General features: G+C 45.7%; 1 protein-coding gene across 2 annotated transcripts in view; it reads left to right on the plus strand.

The window, feature by feature from the left end:
- CCDC106 (coiled-coil domain containing 106) overlaps positions 1 to 15,807 on the plus strand; it is a 607,047-nt gene that overhangs the window by 759 nt on the left and 590,481 nt on the right. The window lies entirely within an intron of this gene.

The raw sequence follows: 15,807 nt of genomic DNA on the forward strand, positions 1-15,807 counted from the left end.
TACACATTTATTTCTGCAGTGCAAGATGAATAACTGAACAACATGGAGACTGAAATCCTCCTCAATCTGATAGGCAGATGGTGGTACGCTCTGCCACTTGCCTTCACTGGTGGTTCACCTAAGGCCTGGCTGTCCCGGTCAGAGTGCAGGGCAGAGTGATGTAGCTGTCAGGTCAATGGATTGGTCTGAGCCCATCACTCAAAGTAATCGCTCACCCACCCACCACTGCCCAGGTAGACTAACTAATGTGTTGAATGCTTTGTACTGGGCCGGTCTCAAGCAGCCTGCCTTAGAGTCACATACATGACCAGCCCCTGTAAAAAGCAGTAGGATCTGTCACCCAAATCTGTAGGCGGTAGGACTGCTTAAAAAGCAGTAGCCTACTGCCTAAATCATTAGGGTTGGCAAGTATGAGTCAGTATGCACCTCTTTGGGGACTCTGGGAGAGGCGAGTAGCTAGTATGTTTAGTGGGCGCACGCATTTTCTTTTATGCAGTGTGCCTAACCCTGACAAAGACTTTAGTATTCAAGTGTAGTCTTACTGTAAATAGGACATTTGTATTCTCTTCACCCATATACAGAGTATTTTCAGTGAATGTAGGTAGTGTAGTGCTTGTGTGGAAGACTGGGCCAGACACCCAATGGCAAGGGATTTGTGGATCACCAAAGTGATGGACTCTGGCTTGCTCACTTGATTCTATAGGTTCTGTATTTCATTACTCCCGCTGGCAAACAACATAGTCACCCAATCGCCAAATAAAACTCAGGCAGTGGGGCTCTCAGCTCATGCTCTCATTATGTAGCCTGGCATACTCTGTTTATTGACTTAACGCCATAACGTACATGGCTTCTTTCTTGAAGGCACACGCCTCATAGCATTCCTCCTTTATCATAATTATCAACAAAACAATTAAAAACTAAACTAGGAACTAAGGCAGATGGTTCAATATAGAGGAACCCTGTTGTAGGAGTCGGGGTTCATGAAGGTGTCTTACACACCAATTAAAAAGTGGACCACAGTTGCAAATAGCAATTCATTCCTTTTATTACAGACTGTTTGAGTTTTAGCCATGGGGGAGTTTTTTGATAACGTGTGACGCAGATTGTGCATTTTTAAGAATATTAATTCACTAACAGTGGTCGAAAACTACTAGCCGCATGGTGAGTTAACTAATCAAACTGGGCCATATTGGCCAAAAAAGTGGCCCACTTTGACCAAAAAAACTGGCCACACTAGCATTTTGCATTCAGTCATTTCCCTATAGGCCAGTCCGAGCCTGGCAGGAGTACTGCATCCTCTACGAGTCCAGAACTTGATCATGTAGGCGTGATGATTGTTCTCTACCCCCCCCCCCCCGAGATATGTGTGTACACCTCCTTCTGCTTAACTATGTTTGTGAACAAACAAACAAACTCACTCTTGGGTTACCATTGTGTTGGGCCTATTACGGGGACAACCCTTTACTTGATTCGGCTGACTTGCGTGTCTTGCCATTTGCTTCTCCACACTCCTCATCCTCACTTTCTCATTTCTCTGCTGATTGAAGACCCAATGATTCTGTGCATCATCGGTATATAAGTACTTGTGTCCCACCATCATTGTGATGCTGGAAATGCCTTTTAGAGGAACAGGGCCTCCTAGTCCTTGGCCCACCACTTCTCAGTATGTGCTTTCTTTATGTTTATGTTTATGTTTACTGCCTTCTGACAGTGCAGCTCTTCATGTTTTCTTTTTGATGAATAACACCAATGGGATACCCTTATGGCGCCCATGGGTGGGGCTACACTCGTGTGCCACTTGTGTGTGCTTTTTGTGCACCTCTGTGTTGCCCACAGAGCAGGGTATGGGCTGGTGGCAACTACATGCTCACTTTGCAGTGGCTCCGAGTGTCCTCCATTTCTGGGACACCCAGACCCTTCCATAGGATAGGAATTAATGGACTCCTGAAAGAAGGCAAGATGGTCACTGTGGCCTCTTGGTTTCTATTGCCTTTTACCTTGTTTCCCAAAGTCCTGGGAAGCCCTGACTCTGTCCCTTCCCCCTGACTGGCTTTTGGGTGGAAATACCATATATGGCTCTGGGACTGCCTTCTGTCATACTGACTGGAGCCTTCCCAGGGGCTGTGGGTACACCCTTCAGGTGGGGCCTATGAATGGAGACTGAAGTGAACTCACTTTCTGTGTTGGGGTTTCGGGTTTCTGTGTGTGACACAATGCCTGAGACAGCCTTGACATGAATGTTATTAGTGGCTGGGTGGAGTGAATGGCCTGAATGGCTGTGATTGGTTGACTGATCCTGGCTCAGCCTGAGTGACTGGGGAACAAATGTGTGTAACTATGGTCCCTGCACTCACCAATTTGTTCAGAAGCTGAAGTCGAAACGGAAGCTGATCCCTGAAGTCGAGCTGGCGGAAGATGATCGCGGCTGCTACTCTTCATCGAAATCCAAAAGCTGCTGTGCTGCTCCAAGGACTGATCCAAGAGAGGACCTGCAAAGGAGACCTCTTCCTGAGCTACGAGGGAACATCGAGCAACCTGCTGCTCTTCATCCGAAGTACCCTAGAAGTCAGTCTTGTGTGCCTGCTGTCCGTAGAAGGGGCCTTCATGAATCCAGAAGAAGAGTGCCAGACATCTCGAGTTAAAGAAGTCCATTGGTGTCACCCAAGGTCTGGAGGAGCGTTTGTGACCACTAGAAGCCCGTTGCAGTGTAGTGCCCAGAAGAGGGGCACCCTAGCATAGTGTTGCTTGACACCCGGAACTGCGAAGTTCTGACTGCTGAAGAATACTTCAAGGGTCATTCTTGCCATCATCACTGACCGTAGAAGGTCCAGAGTCGCTGAGTACAGAGGAAGGTCAGCTGGTGGGTTTCCCACCACCAGAATCCAACAAAGATGTCCTGAGGGTCCAGACTTGGTGAGGGCCCGTGGTCCACTCCAATGGTCGAGTCCAGGTCGCCAGAAGCCATCCAGAGGCCAGTGCTGCGGCTGCAGCATCGAAGAACCGAAAGGTGGAAAACCGCAATATTCCGAAACCCGACCCCATCGCCGCCAGAAGTCAACAAAGGTCCCCAGGGGTCTTACTCTCATCTGCCAAGCGTTTGAGGTGCCCACAGAAAGTTTCATCTCCCCAGGACTCGTACAGTAGGAGAGATCATCAACCAACAGAGAGCACCGCAAAGAGCAAAACTGCTGCACTTCAGAAAGACATTGGTTCAATTTTTCTTTTTGGGACTCGGCATCCCAGTGGCTCCTTCTTCCAAGGGGGCGGGGGGGGTCCATCCTCAAAATGAATCGTCAAGTGAAACCGAGAAACTCGGCTGCTTCGCCGGCCAAGGCACCAAAGGTACTGTGATGAGGAAAAGTATATTTTAGCCTCAGGAGTCATCCAGGGGTCTCAGATTGGTCTTGGATCCTGTTCTCCTGTGGCCGCTCGGGTACGTTGGGGTGGTAGAACCTTTAAAAAGAAAGTAGAGAGTTATTGAACATTTTTAGACTGGACTGTAAAAGATAAGTTAAGTTACTCCCTAACTTTTCCATTACAGGTTGGCCAGGTGGTTGGGGGTGGGTTCTTGCACATAATTGCGTATCTAGTCTAAATAAAACGTAGTCTAAATAAAGCGTTCTGCCACTGTTCACAACTAACCTGCCTGTCTTTCCTACTAATATATGCTGTTACACATCCAGGGCTTGCAAAATGTACTAGCCCACTAGCATTGGCGAGTAGTTTTTATGAAGGGCGAGTACCGTTTGCATGATACTTGACCTTGCTGGTGAGTATGGGGATGTTAGAAACTTATTCTTCATTTACTACAAACACACCTTGTAGTAAATGGCTAATACAAGTTTCACTGTACATGCTTGACAGTATTGCACCAAATATGAAGTGTGCTTATGACGACATGCTCCACAGCAAGATGAGACTAGAGGGTAGTTTAAAGACCCAGTTGAGCAACCCTTCTACAGGGTACTATCCTCACAAAAACAACGTTACTGGGTCTAGTGGTTTCGGAAGAGTCAGTCACGCCTTACATGAAAGAACATTTTTCATTTCACTCAAACAATCTAAAATAATTACAATTTAATAGTATGCACTAGTATACACAATGTCATTACATTGTATTTGACATATAAAACGACAAACAGGAAAGCGATTTATCGCAATACATCACAGTGGAACTTATAAAGTGCCAATGCTTCACAGTACACTTTGTTCAGCTACACATCGCTGTTCATTTTTTCAAAATCAAATCTGCTCTTTCATACAATTCACACTTCATACTTGAACATGCTTCATTCCTCTCTCTACATTTAAAAAGGAGTCCACAGGAATTTCTTCAGGGGCTTGCCGTCTCCTGCTTTCCTGATTGTAACTGCCTGAATATTTTTTCTCAGTCCTGCTACGCCCAAAATATCTTCCACTAGATATACATAGGTGTAGTAAGTCCTAGCAGACCCAGTATTCTCTTCTGAAACAACAGAAACATGGCTATGTATTACCATGTATTCCCTTTTTTAAGTGCAAACTTCAAGCTGCTATTCCTGTTCAATCTTAAATTGCTATTAAATTTGGCTATGTGCCTTTCTCCACCTCCATTCATCCGCTACTCGTTCCCCTAATGTGCAACCTAATGACGACCTGCACCATTTTACAAGAAACCCTGGTAAATATTTTGTCGCCAGTCACCTTGGGGCAAGTGCATTTCTCTCGGGTGGAGTATGCCCTGCAGGTCTAGTAGGAGTTCTAAGAATTTGCAAGGCCTGATCTCACTTACTTATTTAAAACTTTCTGCAGTTGGTGCATTTATTACTGAATATAAGTATTCTCTGGTAGCACATAGATATATATTTGCCATTCTTTGAATAGAACTGCCTGAGTAGAAAGTGTTATTATTTATATGTGTGTATACATATGACTGAACCTTATTTTATATAAAGAATCTGTGTTATCACTTAACCTAGTGTTTGGACATTCCTTTGTGGGGGCTTGGGGACTCGCTGTACTTTGGAACCTGCCTGCATCACCTCCTGAGTGCTTAAGCTTTGCTTGCTCTTCCAAGCTACCATATAGAGAACCTTGGCTCGGGTGCTGTGTGCCTTTGTCCCAACCAAATAGAGGACATAAGTACAGATACCCCCCCTCCAGTCTTTACAATGATCATATCTGTTTGCAAAGTCGTGGATTTTCTTGAAGAAGTAGGAGTTTCTGGTTACAGTTTCACACCCATCAGATGTCTGCATTGTTCAATTTGTATTCATCACATGGAATGGATGTGGCTCATATGGGAGACTCAGCTTGCAAGTCAGTCTGCACTTTCTCACCAGCACGGCATCCCCAACTTCTATTTTCTCATCACGTAAACCTTGTTTGATCTCTCGTCCATTAATCCTCATTCTTTCACTTTGTACAGTGTCGTCAATCCTCATGGTCTCAAGAGAGCCATAGTGGGAAATGAGACGTCGAGGGAATCTCCCAAACAGTGCTTCAGCAAACAAAACGTGTGGAGGAGTGGGGCGAATGATGGAAAAGTGATGCTGCAGCTACTAACTGGCATAGGCAGGCCCTCTCTTCTCCCATTAATCTGCTCCGAGTATATGCAGGAGAGGCAGGTCAGTGCGAATGGTGCGCCGATATCGCATCGCAAGGTGGACTGTGATATTTCCTCACAGGGGTAAGGGATGTTGATCGGGCAGGAGTCAAACACCCTCCCTCCAAGGAAATGTCGAGGAAGCTACATGGTTTTCAACCCCCTCTAATCCCAACCCAGAGTATCCGTGGGACAGGGTTAATTTGGGAGGGAGTGCTCACTGGTCTTGTGTTCTGGTTGATTTGATGCCTGACCGGGATTCCCGTGCTGCAGGTTTTCAGATTGTGTTTTTAAAAAAATCTGAGTGCCTTTACTTCCAATGTTGCTATGACGCTGAATGTTTCTTTTGCTCGGCATCATACATCATTGCAATGGGTAAGGTTAAGGAAAAATCGAAGCACATTGTGCTTTGCTCCTCCGAGTCCTCTGAATCGCTACATGGCAGGAAAAGGCAGAGGTAGTAAAATAAAGCAGCTAAGCTCAAATTTCTCATCAAGGATAACTTTGGGGAGGAACGAGCAGCCACAAAAAAGGTCCAGAAGAAGCAAGAACTACCCGACTTCATCTTCCTTGTCTTCTTCATCCGACTAAGAGGAACCATACAAACCTATGGGCAATATGCTGGACCCCAAGGCAGAGACTAAAGCCCATGACCATGTAACAGCCTACATGAAATTTAGAGAGTCTGACTGAGAGGTGGCAGGCGACCAGACCATACGGTTTAGAAATTTGAAGAGGAGGTCAAGAAGGATTTACCTTTCGTCCAGGCCATTAAAGGGAAGCCCCTGAAGGAATAAGTACATCCAGGAAAAGGCTAGGATTCCTCGCTTTCTGAACAAGCTGTATCCCCTGGAACCTGAAGAAAAGCTGCCAGTTTTCAAAGAGGTTGACCCTGCTTTCCACCCTTATGGGAAAGCCGTCCATGGCCCCTGAGGAAGTGGCTGTGAGGCAAGGGACGAACTATTGTAAGGTAGATGCAGCCCCCAAGAATTTAATTGGCGCACATCTGGCCATGAAATCATGCTCCTCACGAACTCCGCCACACCCGAGGATTTCCTGCGTTTGTAGGATTTACTGGAGGCTGAGGAGGACTTCGGAGATTTGAAGTGAAGTCGTTTTGTTAGATCTTTCATTCTGTGGAGTACCATGCCTGGAGACTGGTTCACAACCTTGATTGGAAGTCAGCAGCATTGCATCTACCCTTCCTGGGGGACAAACGTTTATGGGATTATTTGGTGGACAAAGTTGGCATGGTCAACAAACCAGACCTGCATACAGACATCCTAGAAGACCGGCCGCAAAACAGCAACAGACACTGCTTTCATGATTGGGCTGGGAAAGGCTGCCTCGCCTTCAAGGTAAGGCACAGACCGTGTCCTGCTTAACCCAACATGAGATCTGCCCCCACGAATCTATAAACTGAGTGCTGCTCTTGTGTTTGTTTCTTATTTGGGTGTGTAGGGGGTGGCTTCCAGCGACCCCACGGCTGCATCAAAGCACTTCAAAATCAAGCAATAATGCAAAACAATGTAATAAAACATGTAGCCGGACATAACTTGACCTAGCCAGTAAATATAACAGAAACTGGCATCATGTCCCAAGAAATAAAAGAAGGGATGAAAATCTGTTATAAGATCGCAATGAGGAAGAATTAAAAATAGGAAAAACATAAGGGTGGAGGGTAGTTTGGCTTAGATGCAGTGTGAGTCCAAACAAGTGTTTGTGTGGAGGGGTTGGGGTTGGGGTGGGTTTGCAACCAAGTGATCTTTCTGCAAACTTGTAGCTGGATGTTTTTCTTTTCTCTTTGAGATCAATGCCTAGGAATGGTCTGTTCATGGACAGTTAGAAAAAGGCACCTGAATCAAACACCTTAAATGCATTGAAATGTATCTTTATAATGGAACTTTTAGCAAGAAATCGACTAACATTGACTCATGTTTGTTGTTATGCATATGTCTGGATTCTAAATAATGCTGTGTGTATGTGGGATCTATGTATTTTTTATTTCGTTTTTCTGTTTGAATTTTGTCTATGAAGAACGTGTAATTTATGTGAAATAAAGTTAATCGCCTGACTGATTACTTCATCCTTTCATACAAAATCATCAACCAAGAAGGTCACTAGCTGGACCTGCCTTTCTCTTTAAGGGTAATTCAGCCAGCCAGACAAATGGCAGTATCTATCCCCTGTCCTTTGCTAGATTTCAGCTGGTATATCTCCCTTACAGTGTCTTATGGAGGCCTACTCCAACTACACCCCACTAGACTGCATGATCATTTATCAATCTTTCGGTATTTTGCAGTAGGCCCAAAGAGCATAATAGTGGGTACCATTCCCCCTGACCTCTGTTTTTCCAACCATCAAAGTTGAATAACTGGTTACGCTTATGAAGATGGTTCAGGGTATAGTACAAGCAGCGCCCTAATCAATGGTATTTATTAGACAAGAAGGTTGTAATTTCTACCAGATATGATGAAGGGGTAGAATACAGATGAAGACATTCCCTGGTTAGGGTGCCTTTCCAATATATGACGGTAGTCTGGATGATGGTGTGCCAGGGGATGGCAGGATAATATTACGGTGCATAAACTGTGCGCTGAGATTAGGGAACAGACCGACTTCCAATAAACATCAAAGCACGCCTCAAAATATGCACTCACCAGCCATTATAATAATAATAAAATGTATTTGTTTTTAGTTCAAATAATTAACTTTTACAAAATTACTATTTAGACCAAACAATAAAATTCTTTACAATTAATCTACCTTAAATGACACATCACATATTTATATATTTCACTGATGAATTTATGTTTTTCGCCTGTTGTTATGATGCACATATTATTTAAATAAAGTATTTTACCATTAAACACAGCAAGGTCTTGAGTGCTTGGGTTTCTTGATATATTTCCCTTTGAGGGTTTATTCATTTTGCAATACTTTCCGCAACAGGACATAATTTACATTTAACAATTTAGTGTTTCAACCTCCATTAGACATTCAAATGTGACTATGCCAACCGTAATTTAACCTGGGTCCAATGTCTGTACAATGCAATTTGCACTCTCTCTGTATCAGTGTTTAAACAGTAGGCCCAAAAAGCATCTGATTTAAAGGCACCTTGGCTCACAAAGTCACCCAAAACATTCATATGCCGGGTACACATTTCAGTGCATTGTGTCAAGACATGCCTGGCACTCTCAGGTTAATTTCTGTTTTTGTAAATACAACAAAACTGCTCTTTGACTGGGATTTGGGTATAAACTCCCTGCACCGTGAGCAGTGGTAGTTTATGCGTATTCGCTATCTAAAGTCTCTTGGACTCTGACTTTTTACCAAATATAGCTCAGGTTTTAGATATTGACACATGACACCTGAGACATGGCTTTAGGTTTTTAGCTTCCCCAGGGAGGCAAAGTTTCTTATGCAGTCCCAGCTTTTAAGCTTAGTTTTGAAGATTAATTTCAGGGCCACAAAATCTGTTCCCCTATTAAATTCAGGTGACCAGTCAATCATTTTAAAGCAGTCCTTGTTTAAACTATGGAAGCTCTTTCCCTTGGTTTTAGAAGTACTCCTTGAGTAACTTTGGCCTAGGATACTCAACAATGGACACTGTGGGAAACTCTTGGACTTCATGTACAATATACCTCTACGGATCAAAACCTGGGCCTGTAACAATATCGGACCCAATTCGAGCCTGATGGATGCCACAGGGTTCCCTGGGGGAGACCAAGAATCATCCCCCTAAAACGACCCCGCCAGGACATTCAGCCATAACAGATCGCTCATTTCAAGGGCCTCCAGGCTGTAGAGGATTGCTGGTACATAACTTTGCTTGCATATGTTAGTTGACAGGCCTTTCTATTGCCCCCCTCCATTATCCTATTGTATTTACCACAGGATGGCAGCTACTTACTTTTTCGAGCATTCCAACTTTAAACTCGATATCAAACTTGTGAGCTTTTCTACCTGCTATGACCGTCATTTTTGGTTTTTGCATCTTAATCACCAGGTCATTTTTACCAACATAATCAATTAAGGCCCTGAATTTGGCTTTTGCACCATTTATAGTACGATCCATAATGACCAAATCATCTGCGTAGAGTGCACACCCCACACATTTTAAACCAAGTTTCACCGAACAGCCCAATTCTGATGTTAATACCTTAGGTACAGGGGGGCATGCACACATCCCTGTTTTACCCCCCTGTTCGTCATTGCCGCCTCTGTCAGAGTTCCCCTAGTCTCACTTCGACACTTGTGTTGGTGTGGAATCTTATAGCGTCCATTAGCCAATCGGGACAACCCAACTTTAACAACTTGGTCCACAATTTAGTGCGATTCACAGAATCAAATGCTGCAGAAAAGTCTACGAATATTAGATATACTGCAGGGTTGTCCTTCCCAATGGCCCCCTTTATCACAGTATCCAGCAATCTAATATTATGCGTAGTACTAGGCCCCGGCCTGAACCCGGTTTGTGTAGGATGCAATACAGTTGCCCATTTCTGCAATTCGACCAGAACCAAAGAGGCAAAGAGCGTTCCAGATACATCAAGTAGGGAGAGCAGTCAGTAGTTTTCCGGTGCTTCCCTATCACCTTTTTTGTACACCAGTAACTATATAGCACGCTGCCAATCTTTCACTAACACACCGTCATTACAGATCTTATTGTATAATATATTCAAGCAACTCTGTGTTACACTCACCTGGTATCCACGGGGACGCCACCCAGTCCTGGTTGGATGATTTGCACTCTCAAACCCTCTCCCAGTCCCTTGGTAAGGCCTCTGGTTAAAGATGGGTCTTAATATTGTAAAAGGTGGATTCTCTGTCCTGCTCCTCGTGGCAGGGGCGCGTAGATATGGGGAGCGAGCAGCGACCAAGTTACTTCACTGGTGCAAGCCCCCATGTGGGAATCCAGGCCTGCTGCGACTTTGTAGGTTTGCTGCTTTACAGTCTTTATATGCAGTTCTTATGTTCCTCTTAGTTCGAATAATAATGTCTTGCTTCTTTCCTTTTTAGGTATGGAAAGGTATTTTGGTGCTGTCATGCAGTTTGAAGATGAGCATGGGCTGGTAGGCGAAAGCGCGGTGTGTGCGATGCTGTCTAGTGAGTAATGCGCGATGCACTGCGCTGTTTCGCCTTTTATATTGCTAACCTGTGTCTTTTCTCGCCTTGCAGGTTGCGATGTTCCTTGCCGAGCGCTGTAATGATACTGACCAGGAGATGACGAACCAGGTAAGAATTGTGTGGCTTTCTTCATTCCAGAGGAAACGTGAGTAAACGCTTACTAATGCTGTCTGTCTTTCTCCTCTTTCCAGGTTATGGTATTCCAGGATGCATGCAGTGCTGGATGATGGAGTTCGTACCTTCAGGTGAGTGGAACTGAAGTTGGCGATGGATTGAAGACAGGATACTGTTCCAGGTAAGTTTCGTAGTGTTCTTTCTCTCTCTGCAGGTCCTTGGTTTCAGGTAAACTGGGATCAAAGAACTGGACACGGTGAGCGTTACGCTGCCCACAGCAAAATAACGCAAAGCATGTTCTGCTGTTTGGGTGCGGTTTAAATAGTCTCAGGTAAAATAGTCCAGGTAAAATAGTCCCAGGCCTGCCACACCCAAAAGACTAGACCGCATAGCTCAGTTCCTTGTAACTGAGCTATGTGTGTGCCTCCATGTTGGCTGACCCCCCCCACCCCCCAAGTTAAATAATCCCAAGTAAACAATCCCATTCTAATGTTGGTCTTCATGATGGTTATGAGCCTTGGATGAGGTTTTAAGGCCTTTGACCTGGCACTAACTGGAAGGCTGACTTGCCAGTGAGGGCCAGGGGCAAGGGTCATGACACTCTGCCCACTCAGCAGGGTTGGCCTTCAGTACAGCATTTGACAAACCATGCGGCCCTGCGGCACATGATCCCTGAAGACGAACAATTGCAGTATGGACTTCGTCTGTCGTGAATTGGAGCGGCCAAGATGCTAGTGGGGTGTGATCAAATGACCCTGGCCTTATGATTGTATGTTTGGATGCTATGTATTGGACCCATTTAACTGCTGGTGCTGGGTTTACTAAATCCTGTTGCTCATCACCCTTTGCTTTTGACAAGTGCTGTCAGATCTCTCTGCTATTCTTACGGCATATAACTTGAATCATATTCTGCCAATGGGCATTTTTCAGTTTCCCCCGCCTTTCTATGAGACATTTTTGTATACACTTCTTTTTTTTTTGGTGTGTTTTCTAATTCACATCTCAATGTGTTCGGTAGCACCACCTTCCCTTTGTGCTAATCCTATTTTGTAGTGCATACTCCGCTTTGCTACCTGGACCTCTTAATCAAATGGGTTTTTGTACTGGCGCGGGTGTTCCGTAAGCTGTCTTGGTGGTAGAAGACCAGTCGTTTGGGCTATCTGGCTCAGACGATCACCCATTTCGGATATACGGAGCAAAACAAAATTGGGTAGCTCATATTTATAGAGACACCTCGTGGCACACATAGCTTTGCTGATATTTCTTTCTGTCCAGCAAATTTGGTTACCGGAGTGGTTTACTTTCACCCCAACCCCTCCCTTATCTTTTGGTCCTGGGGTACCCATTTTGAGTGCCAACACCATCGTAGAATAATCACTGTACTTTGACCCACATACATGCAGGGACTCAACCATCACAGCACACTCTGACAAAGAGGTATTCGAGGGTTGATGTTTTGTCATTCAGAGTCCATGTAGGCTTCTCTGGTTGGTTGCCCACGGTTCTCCCATTCACCATAAACAATCCCCATTCCTTCAAAAGGGATACCCGAAAAGCCTCTCTGAGGACCAAAGGGCTGAGGACTTCACTGTTTGGCTGTGGCGAGTGTCTCTATCAGGAAGAGAGGAGAAGTAGAGACATAGGTGCGTGTGCCTGTACCCTTAACAACTGACCACCTGACCAAGTCACCTGACCCAGGTCACCTGATACAAAAGGCCGCCTCTGCCGCCCTTGCGGCGCTAAACCCTGAGGACCAAAGGGCTGAGGACTTCACTGTTTGGCTGTGGCGAGTGTCTCTATCAGGAAGAGAGGAGAAGTAGAGACAGAGGTGCGTGTGCCTGTACCCTTAACAACTGACCACCTGACCAAGTCACCTGACCCAGATCACCTGATACAAAAGGCCGCCTCTGCCGCCCTTGCGGCGCTAAGCCCTGAGGACCAAAGGGCTCAGGACTTCACTGTTTGGCTGTGGCGAGTGTCTCTATCAGGAAGAGAGGAGAAGTAGAGACAGAGGTGCGTGTGCCTGTACCCTTAACAACTGACCACCTGACCCAGGTCACCTGATGCAAAAGGCCGCCTCTGCCGCCCTTGCGGCGCTAAGCCCTGAGGACCAAAGGACTGAAGGCTTCACTGTTTGGCTGTTTGGCGAGTGGCGTAAGGCGTTGGCCCTGCTGCGCTCCGCAAATTATGGACCCATCTAACCTCATTTCAAGGACCAGAGCCCAAGTAAAACGCATGGCCAATTTAGAGGAGCTCCCTGAAAAATGAGCGCGACAACAACAGGTGAGCCAATATTTTTCATGCGGTTCAGTGTCTGAAAACACAGGAATATCCGAAGATCCAATAGTGGTGATGGTAGAAGATGTTTTTGAACCTTCAAGATCAGAGGAGTGCTCCTATCCTACTTGTAACGCAGTAGTGCACCCTGTTCATCCAGACTCACCCTCTTCCCCTGCCTCATTGCCCCCCCTTTCTCCCAATATTACTCAGCCAGCTGAAGGTATGACTCAGTCTCAGACGATATGTACAACAAGTACGATAAGTTTAATTGACAAGGCTGCCAACGATACTGATCACGACGTACCGGCTGGTAAGGTCGCTGTGCCGTGGTCGTCATGTGGGGATGGGGGGCTGTGTTGGTGGCCGCGGTGCCGGGCTGCATGCAGGCTGCTATTGAGCAGGCACGGGAAACCGCGATGTTGTCCGCGGCCGCTACTGATGACACTGGTGGGCGGGGACAGGATGGAAGTGCGGCGTCCGTGAGCGAGCACGGCATCTCCTCCGAAGCCGTGCAGCGCCAGTTGGACTTGGCTGAGGCGCGCTTAATCAGCCGATCGCTTGCCCATGCTGAGTCGGCGTGGCGGCTGAAAGCTGTGTCTAGTGGAAGATGCCTTGTGGGTTCTGATGACGACTTTGAAGTAAGCGCAATTCCTGATTCTCCCAGGGTCGGAATTTCACACTCGAACAGAATGCTAAGTGCTGATCATCGTGAGGCTTCTGCCTCCACTCAGAAAACCCCTACCCCTACCCCTGATGCAAACTTAATGGATCCTCACTTCAAAGCATCCACTTCTAACACAGTATCACAAAGTGAAAGTGAGCAGAGGGTTGTAGGGGACAATCCATCCCATATTGATAAAAGAAACTCTTTGGAGGTAGTGTCCTCTGTATTACAAAATCTGATCAACTTAAACAAATCCCGGTCATGTAAACGGACTGCCGTATCTACCCCAGTTCAGGAATTGATACATAAACCCCCCCAGAAAAGGCACTGCATTAATGTTGCTGATGTAAATCGAGATATATGGGGATCCGGCAATTACAAAAGACTCAAGTCACGAGAGATTGCGTCGTCTGACGGATCAGTACAGTCACAAGAGGGAAAGGTGGCTGATTCTCAGAAAAGATTGCCCGCCCATAATAATGTAGGGAGTAAGCTTAGGATGAGAAACCAAAGCCTATTAAGTCAATCTTCTAATTGTGAGGACTCGTCAGATGACCCGATTACTAGGGAATCGTCACTTGTCGAGCGTCCATTTCCAAAAATTAGGAGAGAACGGGCACGGCTTTCCCGAGCTGCACGAGAGCCACAGGGGAAAGCTGGAGGTGGGTGCCCAGCCCCTTGCGTACACGTGCCTTCAAATGACCTCCTAATAGCCCTAACGTCTGCAATGGCAATCTCGCTTACACCTTTCACCAAGTTGTATGAAACACTAAATGAAAACGTGAAGGATCTCACGACTTTATTGGCTATGATGAACTCAAAATTGATGCACCTAGAAGTAATGCATGGTGCACAAAGGACCAAACAAGAAGAGGCGAATCAAAAAATATTGGCGGGCATAGAATCAGCTAACGATGCTAAACGGAATGACATGATTGATAAAAATTAGTTCGCAGAGGTCGCGAAGGAAGCACTGTCTCTCTTTCGCAAATCACACTTGGATCAAAGGGGAGAGGAGTTGGGCAATGTTGGCAACATGAAAGACATGGTAAGGAAAAATCAGACTTCTCCCTTACAAGTTCCATCCAACACTGCTGTCTCCGCCATGAAGACCGATTGCCAAACGCAACCACCTCAATTTGTGAAGCAGACTTCCCAGCCCATCACGCTATCCGAAAGTCTTGTAACGGAAGTGACTGATTCACCCAATGGAGGGCTTAAGGTTGCCTCTCCTCTGGTGGTATTCAAGGGGGAAAATCCGAAGAACCTCAGCGAGACGCAGAGTAAAAGTGATGGGCAGTCCAATTTACTCGCAATGTCGTTTAATACAGCAATTCTGCAAGCTAAAAATGCATCAAATCCAGCCTTACTGGACTCTCAAAAGGCTTCTGGCTCATCTCCTTTGATAGGAGTGGATCAGGCTTCTGGTCTGAAAGAGGTGCCTATTGTCATTACTAAATCTGCAGGCCTATTCCCCATTTTTGGAAGTCTAGATGCTGAAGCTCAAACTAAATCAAATGTGGACGCCAAAAAAATCCCCGCCAAACGAAAAAACAAAAGAACATGCCAGCCCATAAAAAATTTCAACAAAAAGGAGCCCGACAATTCCTTCGCAACATCAATATGATTCAACTTGTCGATAAAGTTATCACTACCACTTTGAAATTAGCTGACACAATCAAGGAGAACAAAATGGCCCATCTAGACCCAGGGGGAAATAACATGAAAGTTGCGGAAACTCCGCTAAACGAAGAGGAACTGGCAATTCATGAGGAATTAATAGACATATCAACCTATGTAGACCCTGTGGAGGTGGCAGTTGAACTTGCGAAAGCCCCTCTCGAAGTACCTTGTACCACCCTGTTGCCAACAAACTCAAAATCGATTAGTGAGCCTAAGAACTCGGTAACAGATGCACTAAACTCCAAACTGGGTATGCCGCAAATGATTCAAGGATTACCAACTAACATATCACGAGAGATCAGAGATAGGTTATGTGAGTTAGTTCCCCCTGTGGCAGAGACAAGGGATG

Source organism: Ambystoma mexicanum, chromosome 1p (assembly GCF_040938575.1).
Source record: "Ambystoma mexicanum isolate Mex_15411 chromosome 1p, UKY_AmexF1_1, whole genome shotgun sequence".
In the NCBI taxonomy this organism is placed as follows: Eukaryota; Metazoa; Chordata; class Amphibia; order Caudata; family Ambystomatidae; genus Ambystoma; species Ambystoma mexicanum.